This window comes from Athalia rosae, chromosome 2 (assembly GCF_917208135.1).
Source record: "Athalia rosae chromosome 2, iyAthRosa1.1, whole genome shotgun sequence".
NCBI lineage: Eukaryota > Metazoa > Arthropoda > Insecta > Hymenoptera > Athaliidae > Athalia > Athalia rosae.
The window spans coordinates 14,691,592-14,702,537 of NC_064027.1; positions in this window are offsets into that span (position 1 = coordinate 14,691,592).

Sequence of the window (10,946 nt, forward strand, 5' to 3'; positions counted from 1 at the left end):
TGACGTTATTGATGCGATAATTTAAGATCCCAAATTCGAAAAACACCAAATACTATAGTCTTCGACGTTCCCATGTGATTTTCTGAGATCCCAAAGTCGAAAAACAACGAACATTATAGTCTTTGACGTTTTTGATGCGATTATTTGAGATCCCAGAGTCGACAAACACCAATTTCTATAGTCTTTGACGTTTCCATGTGATTTTCTGAGATCCCAAAGTCGGAAAACACCGAAGACTATAGTCTTTGACGTTTTTGATGCGATAATTTGAGATCCCAAATTCGAAAAACACCAAATACTATAGTCTTTGACGTTCCTATGTGATTCTCTGAGATCCCAAAGTCGGAAAACACCGAAGACTATAGCCTTCAACGTTATTGATGCGATAATCTGAGATCCCAAATTCGAAAAACACCAAATACTATAGTCTTTGACCTTCCTATGTGATTCTCTGAGATCCCAAAGTCGGAAAACACCGAAGACTTTAGTCTTTGACGTTATTGATGCGATTATTAGAGATTCCAGAGTCAAAAAACACCAAAATCTATAGTCTTTGAAGTTCCCATGTGATTCTCTGAGATCACAAATCCGAAAAACACCGAAGACTATAGTCCTTGACGTTATTGATGCGATAATTTGAGATCCTAAATTCGAAAAACACCAAATACTATAGTCTTCGACGTTCCTATGTGATTTTCTGAGATCCCAAAGTCAATAAACACCAAAGACTGTGGTCTTTGACGTTCTCAATATGATAATTCGAGATCCCAGAGTCAATAAACACCAAAGACTATAGTCTTTGAAGTTATTGATGCGATCATTCGAGATCTCAAAATCGAAAAACATTGAAGTCTATGGTCTTTGAAGTTATTGATGCGATTATTCGAGATCCCAAAGTCGAAAAAAACCGAATTCTATAATCTTTGACGTTATTGATGCAATTATTTAAGATCTCAAAGTCGGAAAACACCAGGAACTATAGTCTTTGACGTTATTGATGCGATAATTTGAGATCCCAGATTCGAAAAACACCAAATACTATAGTCTTTGACGTTCCTATGTGATTCTCTGAGATCCCAAAGTCGAAAAACACCAAAGACTATAGTCTTTGACGTTATTGATGCGATAATTTGAGATCCCAAATTCGAAAAACTCCGAATACTATAGTCTTTGACGTTCCTATGTGATTCTCTGAGATCTCAAAGTCGGGAAACACCAGGGACTATAGTCTTGGACGTTCTTAATATGATAATTCGAGATCCCAGAGTCAATAAACACGAAAGACTATAGTCTTTGAAGTTATTGATGCGATGATTCGAGATCTCAAAATCAAAAAACATTGAAGTCTATGGTCTTTAAAGTTATTGATTCGATTATTCAAGATCCCAAAGTCGGAAAAACCGAATTTTATAGTCTTTGACGTTATTGATGCAATTATTTGAGATCCCAGAGTCGACAAACACCAGAAACCATAGTCTTTGACGTTTTTAAGTGATTCTCCGAGATCCCAAAGTCGAAAAAAACCGAATTTTATAGTCTTTGACGTTATTGATTCAATTATTTGAGATCTCGAGTTCGAAAAACACCAAATACTATAGTCTTTGACGTTCCTATGTGATTTTCTGAGATTCCAAAGTCGGAAAAAACCGAAAACTGTAGTCTTTGACATTTCTAATACGTTCATTCGGAATTCCAAGGTCGAAAAACATCGAGGACTATAGTCTTTGACGTTCTTAATATGATTATCCGAGATCCCAGAGTCGGAAAACAACGGAGACTATAGTCTTCGCAGTTATTAATGCCATTATTCGAGTTTCCAAAGTCAAAAAAAACCGAAGACTGTAGTCTTTGTAGTTATTGATGCGATTATCTAAGATCCCAAAGTCAAAAAACACCGATCAACATAGTCTCCTACGTTTTACGTGATCATCTGAAATTCCGAAGTTGAGAAATATCAAAGACTATAGTCTTCGACGTTTTTGATGTGATAATTCAAGTTCCCAGAGTCGATTAACACCATTAACTACGGTCTCTAAAAATCCCATGTGATTTTCTGAGATCTCAAAGTCAATGAACACCGAAGACTGTGGTCTTTGACGGTTTTAATATGATAATTCGAGATCCCAGAGTCAATAAACACTAAAGACTATAGTCTTGAAAGTTATTGATGCGATTATTCGAGATCTCAAAATCGAAAAACATTGAAGTCTATGGTCTTTGAAGTTATTGATGCGATTATTCGAGATCCCGGAGTCGAAAAACATCAAACATTATAGTCTTTTACGTTTTTGATGCGATTATTTAAGATCCCAGAGTCGACAAACACCAGGAACCATAGTCTTTGACGTTTTTAAGTGATTTTTCGAGATCCCAAAGTCGAAAAAAACCGAATTTTATAGTCTTTGACGTTATTGATGCAATCATTTAAGATCCCAAATTCGAAAAACACCGAATACTATAGTCTTTGACGTTCCTATGTGATTTTCTGAGATCCCAAAGTCGGAAAAAACCGGAACTGTAGTCTTTGACATTTCTCATACGATTATTAAAAATCCCAAGGTCGAAAAACATCAAGGACTATGGTCTTTGACGTTCTTGATATGATTATCCAAGATCCCAGAGTCGGAAGACAACGAGGACTATGGTCTTTGAAGTTATTGATGCGATTATTCGAGATCCCGAAATCAAAAAACACCAAATTCTATTATAAATCTCCGACGTTCCTATGTGATTTTCTAAGATCCCAAAGTCGAAAAACAACGAACATTATAGTCTTTGACGTTTTTGATGCGATTATTTGAGATCCCAGAGTCGACAAACACCAAATTCTATAGTCCTTGACAATCCTATGTGATTCTCTGAGATCTCAAGGTCGGGAAACACCAAAGACTATAGTCTTTGACGTTATTGATGCGATAATTTGAGATCCCAAATTCGAAAAACACCAAAATACTATAGTCTTGGACGTTCTTAATATGATATTTCGAGATCCCAGAGTCAATAAACACCAAAGACTATAGTCTTTGAAGTTATTGATGCGATGATTCAAGATCTCAAAATCGAAAAACATTGAAGTCTATGGTCTTTGAAGTTATTGATTCGATTATTCAAGATCCCAAAGTCTAAAAAAACCGAATTTTATTGTCTTTGACGTTATTGATGCAATTATTTGAGATCCCAAAGTCGGAAAACACCTGGAACTATAGTCTTTGACGTTATTGATGCGATTATTTAAGATCCCAAATTTGAAAAACACCAAATACTATAGTCTTTGACGTTTCTATGTGATTCTCTGAAATCCCGAAGTCGGAAAACACTAAAGACTATAGTCTTTGACGTTATTGATGCGATAATTTGAGATCTCAAATTCGAAAAACACCACAGACTATAGTCTTTGACGTTCCTATGTGATTCTCTGAGATCTCAAGGTCGGGAAACACCAAAGACTATAGTCTTTGACGTTATTGATGCGATAATTTAAGATCCCAAATTCGAAAAACACAAAATACTATAGTCTTCGACGTTCCCATGTGATTTTCTGAGATCCCAAAGTCGAAAAACAACGAACATTATAGTCTTTGACGTTTTTGATGCGATTATTTGAGATCCCAGAGTCGACAAACACCAATTTCTATAGTCTTTGACGTTTCCACGTGATTTTCTGAGATCCCAAAGTCGGAAAACACCGAAGACTATAGTCTTTGACGTTTTTGATGCGATAATTTGAGATCCCAAATTCGAAAAACACCAAATACTATAGTCTTTGACGTTCCTATGTGATTCTCTGAGATCCCAAAGTCGGAAAACACCGAAGACTATAGCCTTCAACGTTATTGATGCGATAATCTGAGATCCCAAATTCGAAAAACACCAAATACTATAGTCTTTGACCTTCCTATGTGATTCTCTGAGATCCCAAAGTCGGAAAACACCGAAGACTTTAGTCTTTGACGTTATTGATGCGATTATTAGAGATTCCAGAGTCAAAAAACACCAAAATCTATAGTCTTTGAAGTTCCCATGTGATTCTCTGAGATCACAAATCCGAAAAACACCGAAGACTATAGTCTTTGACGTTATTGATGCGATAATTTGAGATCCTAAATTCGAAAAACACCAAATACTATAGTCTTCGACGTTCCTATGTGATTTTCTGAGATCCCAAAGTCAATAAACACCAAAGACTGTGGTCTTTGACGTTCTCAATATGATAATTCGAGATCCCAGAGTCAATAAACACCAAAGACTATAGTCTTTGAAGTTATTGATGCGATCATTCGAGATCTCAAAATCGAAAAACATTGAAGTCTATGGTCTTTGAAGTTATTGATGCGATTATTCGAGATCCCAAAGTCGAAAAAAACCGAATTCTATAATCTTTGACGTTATTGATGCAATTATTTAAGATCTCAAAGTCGGAAAACACCAGGAACTATAGTCTTTGACGTTATTGATGCGATAATTTGAGATCCCAGATTCGAAAAACACCAAATACTATAGTCTTTGACGTTCCTATGTGATTCTCTGAGATCCCAAAGTCGAAAAACACCAAAGACTATAGTCTTTGACGTTATTGATGCGATAATTTGAGATCCCAAATTCGAAAAACTCCGAATACTATAGTCTTTGACGTTCCTATGTGATTCTCTGAGATCTCAAAGTCGGGAAACACCAGGGACTATAGTCTTGGACGTTCTCAATATGATAATTCGAGATCCCAGAGTCAATAAACACGAAAGACTATAGTCTTTGAAGTTATTGATGCGATGATTCGAGATCTCAAAATCGAAAAACATTGAAGTCTATGGTCTTTAAAGTTATTGATTCGATTATTCAAGATCCCAAAGTCGGAAAAACCGAATTTTATAGTCTTTGACGTTATTGATGCAATTATTTGAGATCCCAAAGTCGGAAAACACCTGGAACTATAGTCTTTGACGTTATTGATGCGATTATTTAAGATCCCAAATTTGAAAAACACCAAATACTATAGTCTTTGACGTTTCTATGTGATTCTCTGAAATCCCGAAGTCGGAAAACACCAAAGACTATAGTCTTTGACGTTATTGATGCGATAATTTGAGATCCCAAATTCGAAAAACACCAAATACTATAGTCCTTGACAATCCTATGTGATTCTCTGAGATCTCAAGGTCGGGAAACACCAAAGACTATAGTCTTTGACGTTATTGATGCGATAATTTGAGATCCCAAATTCGAAAAACACCGAGATACTATAGTCTTGGACGTTCTTAATATGATAATTCGAGATCCCAGAGTCAATAAACACCGAAGACTATAGTCTTTGAAGTTATTGATGCGATAATTTGAGATCCCAAATTCGAAAAACACCGAATACTATAGTCTTTGACGTTCCTATGTGATTCTCTGAGATCCCAGAGTCGGAAAACACCGAAGACTATAGCCTTCAACGTTATTGATGCGATTATTTGAGATTCCAGAGTCAAAAAAAACCAAAATCTATAGTCTTTGACGTTTCCATGTGATTCTTTGAGATCCAGAATCCGAAAAACACCGATGACTATAGTCTTTGACGTTATTGATGCGATTATTTGAGATCCCAGAGTCGACAAACACCAGGAACCATAGTCTTTGACGTTTTTGAGTGATTTCCCGAGATCCCAAAGTCGAAAAAAACCGAATTTTATAGTCTTTGACGTTATTGATTCAATTATTTGAGATCTCAAATTCGAAAAACACCAAATACTATAGTCGTTGACGTTCCTTTGTGATTTTCTGAGATCCCAAAGTCGAAAAAAACTGAAAACTGTAGTCTTTGACATTTCTAATACGATTATTCGAAATTCCAAGGTCGAAAAACATTGAGGACTATAGTCTTTGACGTTCTCAATATGATTATCCGAGATCCTAGAGTCGGAAAACAACGAAGAATATAGTCTTCGCAGTTATTAATGCCATTATTCGAGTTTCCAAAGTCAAAAAAAACCGAAGACTGTAGTCTTTGTAGTTATTGATGCGATTATCTAAGATCCCAAAGTCAAAAAACACCGATCAACATAGTCTCCTACGTTTTACGTGATCATCTGAAATTCCGAAGTTGAGAAATATCAAAGACTATAGTCTTTGACGTTTTTGATGTGATAATTCAAGTTCCCAGAGTCGATTAACACCATTAACTACGGTCTCTAAAAATCCCATGTGATTTTCTGAGATCTCAAAGTCAATAAACACTGAAGACTGTGGTCTTTGACGTTCTTAATATGATAATTCGAGATCCCAGAGTCAATAAACACCAAAGACTATAGTCTTTAAAGTTATTGATGCGATTATTCGAGATCTCAAAATCAAAAAACATTAAAGTCTATGGTCTTTGAAGTTATTGATGCGATTATTTGAGATCCCGAAGTCGAAAAACAACAAACATTATAGTCTTTTACGTTTTTGATGCGATTATTCGAGATACCAGAGTCGACAAACACCAGGAACCATAGTCTTTGACGTTTTTAAGTGATTTTTCGGGATGCTAAAGTCGAAAAAAACCGAATTTTATAGTCTTTGACGTTATTGATGCAATCATTTGAGATCTCAAATTCGAAAAACACCAAATACTATGGACTTTGACGTTCCTTTGTGATTTTCTGAGATCCCAAAGTCGGAAAACACCGAAGACTATAGCCTTCAACGTTATTGATGCGATTATTCGAGATTCCAGAGTCAAAAAAAACCAAAATCTATAGTCTTTGACGTTCCCATGTGATTTTCTGAGATCCCAAAGTCGGAAAACACCGAAGACTATAGTCTTTGACGTTATTGATGCGATAATTTGAGATCCCAAATTCGAAAAACCTCAAATACTATAGTCTTTGACGTTCCTATGTGATTTCTGAGATCCCAAAGTCGGAAAACACCAAAGACTATAGCCTTCAACGTTATTGATGCGATTATTTGAGATTCCAGAGTCAAAAAACACCAAAATTTATAGTCTTCGACGTTCCCATGTGATTCTCTGAGATCCCAAATCCGAAAAACACCGAAGACTATAGTCTTTGACTTTATTGATGCGATGATTTGAGATTCTGAATTCAAAAAACACCAAATAATATAGCCTTCGACGTTCCTATGTGATTTTCTGAGATCCCAGAGTCGGAAAAAACCGAAAACTTTAGTCTTTGACATTCCTAATACGATTATTCGAAATCCCAAGGTCGAAAAACATCAAGGACTATGGACTTTGACGTTCTTAATATGATTATCCGAGATCCCAGAGTCGGAAAACAACGAAGACTATGGTCTTTGAAGTTATTGATGCGATTATTCGAAATCCCGAAGTCAAAAAACACCAAATTCTATAGTCTTCGACGTTCCCATGTGATTTTCTGAGATCTCAAATTCGGAAAACACCAAAATCTATAGTCTTTGACGTTCCCATGTGATTCTCTGAGATCCCGAATCCGAAAAACACCGAAGACTATAGTCTTTGACGTTTCCATGTGATTCTTTGAGATCCAGAATCCGAAAAACACCGATGACTATAGTCTTTGAAGTTATTGATGCGATGATTCGAGATCTCAAAATCGAAAAACATTGAAGTCTATGGTTTTTGAAGTTATTGATTCGATTATTCGAGATCCCAAAGTCGAAAAAAAACCGAATTTTATAGTCTTTGACGTTATTGATGCAATTATTTGAGATCCCAAAGTCGGAAAACACCTGGAACTATAGTCTTTGACGTTATTGATGCGATAATTCAAGATCCCAAATTCGAAAAACACCAAATACTATAGTCTTTGACGTTTCTATGTGATTCTCTGAGATCCCAAAGTCGGAAAACACCAAAGACTATAGTCTTTGACGTTATTGATGCGATAATTCGAGATCCCAAATTCGAAAAACACCAAATACTATAGTCCTTGACAATCCTATGCAATTATTTGAAATCCCAAAGTCGGAAAACACCTGGAACTATAGTCTTTGACGTTATTCATGCGATAATTTAAGATCCCAAATTTGAAAAACACCAAATACTATAGTCTTTGACGTTCCTATGTGATTCTCTGAGATCCCAAAGTCGGAAAACACCGAAGACTATAGCCTTCAACGTTATTGATGCGATAATTTGAGATCCTAAATTCGAAAAACACCAAATACTATAGCCTCCGACGTTCCTATGTGATTTTCTGAGATCCCAAAGTCGGAAAAAACCGAAAACTTTAGTCTTTGACATTTCTAATACGATTATTCGAAATCCCAGAGTCGGAAAACCACAAAGACTATGGTCTTTGAAGTTATTGATGCGATTATTCGAAATCCCGAAGTCAAAAAACACCAAATTCTATAGTCTTTGACGTTATTGATGCGATTATTTGAGATCCCAGAGTCGACAAACACCAGAAAACATAGTCTTTGACGTTTTCAAGTGATTTTCCGAGATCCCAAAGTCGAAAAAAACCGAATTTTATAGTCTTTGACGTTATTGATTCAATTATTTGAGATCTCGAGTTCGAAAAACACCAAATACTATAGTCTTTGACGTTCCTATGTGATTTTCTGAGATTCCAAAGTCGGAAAAAACCGAAAACTGTAGTCTTTGACATTTCCAATACGTTCATTCGGAATTCCAAGGTCGAAAAACATCGAGGACTATAGTCTTTGACGTTCTCAATATGATTATCCGAGATCCCAGAGTCGGAAAACAACGAAGACTATGGTCTTTGAAGATATTGATGCGATTATTCGAAATCCCGAAGTCAAAAAACACCAAATTCTATAGTCTTCGACGTTCCCATGTGATTTTCTGAAATCCCGAAGTCGGAAAACAACGAACATTATAGTCGTTGACGTTTTTGATGCGATTATTTGAGATCCCAGAGTCGACAAACACCAAATTCTATAGTCTTTGACGTTCCCATGTGATTCTCTGAGATCCCAAAGTCGGAAAACACCAAAGACTATAGTCTTTGACGTTATTGATGCGATAATTCGAGATCCCAAATTCGAAAAACACCAAATACTATAGTCCTTGACAATCCTATGTGATTCTCTGAAATCTCAAGGTCGGGAAACACCAAAGACTATAGTCTTTGACGTTATTGATGCGATAATTTGAGATCCCCAATTCGAAAAACATCAAATACTATAGTCTTGGACGTTCTTGATATGATAATTCGAGATCCCAGAGTCAATAAACAACAAAGACTATAGTCTTTGAAGTTATTGATGCGATGATTCGAGATCTCAAAATCGAAAAACATTGAGGTCTATGGTCTTTAAAGTTATTGATTCGATTATTCAAGATCCCAAAGTCGAAAAAAAACCGAATTTTATAGTCTTTGACGTTATTGATGCAATTATTTGAGATCCCAAAGTCGGAAAACACCTGGAACAATAGTCTTTGACGTTATTGATGCAATAATTTAAGATCCCAAATTCGAAAAACACCAAATACTATAGTCTTCGACGTTTCTATGTGATTCTCTGAAATCCCAAAGTCGAAAAGCACCAAAGACTATAGTCTTTGACGTTATTGATGCGATAATTTGAGATCCCAAATTCGAAAAACACCAAATACTATAGTCCTCGACAATCCTATGTGATTCTCTGAGATCTCAAGGTCGGAAAACACCAAAGACTATAGTCTTTGACGTTATTGATGCGATAATTTAAGATCCCAAATTCGAAAAACACCAAATACTATAGTCTTCGACGTTTCTATGTGATTCTCTGAAATCCCAAAGTCGGAATACACCAAAGACTATAGCCTTCAACGTTATTGATGCGATGATTTGAGATTCCAGAGTCAAAAAACACCAAAATCTATAGTCTTTGACGTTCCCATGTGATTCTCTGAGATCCCAAATCCGAAAAACACCGAAGACTATAGTCTTTGACGTTATCAATGCGATAATTTGAGATCCCAAATTCGAAAAACACCGAAATACTATAGTCTTGGACGTTCTTAATATGATAATTCGAGATTTCAGAGTCAATAAACACCAAAGACTATAGTCTTTGAAGTTATTGATGCGATGATTCGAGATCTCAAAATCGAAAAACATTGAAGTCTATGGTCTTTAAAGTTATTGATTCGATTATTCGAGATCCCAAAGTCGGTAAAAACCGAATTTCATAGTCTTTGACGTTATTGATGCAATTATTTGAAATCCCAAAGTCGGAAAACACCTGGAACTATAGTCTTTGACGTTATTCATGCGATAATTTAAGATCCCAAATTTGAAAAACACCAAATACTATAGTCTTTGACGTTCCTATGTGATTCTCTGAGATCCCAAAGTCGGAAAACACCAAAGACTATAGCCTTCAACGTTATTGATGCGATAATTTGAGATCCTAAATTCGAAAAACACCAAATACTATAGCCTCCGACGTTCCTATGTGATTTTCTGAGATCCCAAAGTCGGAAAAAACCGAAAACTTTAGTCTTTGACATTTCTAATACGATTATTCGAAATCCCAGAGTCGGAAAACCACGAAGACTATGGTCTTTGAAGTTATTGATGCGATTATTCGAAATCCCGAAGTCAAAAAACACCAAATTCTATAGTCTTTGACGTTATTGATGCGATTATTTGAGATCCCAGAGTCGACAAACACCAGAAAACATAGTCTTTGACGTTTTCACGTGATTTTCCGAGATCCCAAAGTCGAAAAAAACCGAATTTTATAGTCTTTGACGTTATTGATTCAATTATTTGAGATCTCGAGTTCGAAAAACACCAAATACTATAGTCTTTGACGTTCCTATGTGATTTTCTGAGATTCCAAAGTCGGAAGAAACCGAAAACTGTAGTCTTTGACATTTCCAATACGTTCATTCGGAATTCCAAGGTCGAAAAACATCGAGGACTATAGTCTTTGACGTTCTCAATATGATTATCCGAGATCCCAGAGTCGGAAAACAACGAAGACTATGGTCTTTGAAGATATTGATGCGATTATTCGAAATC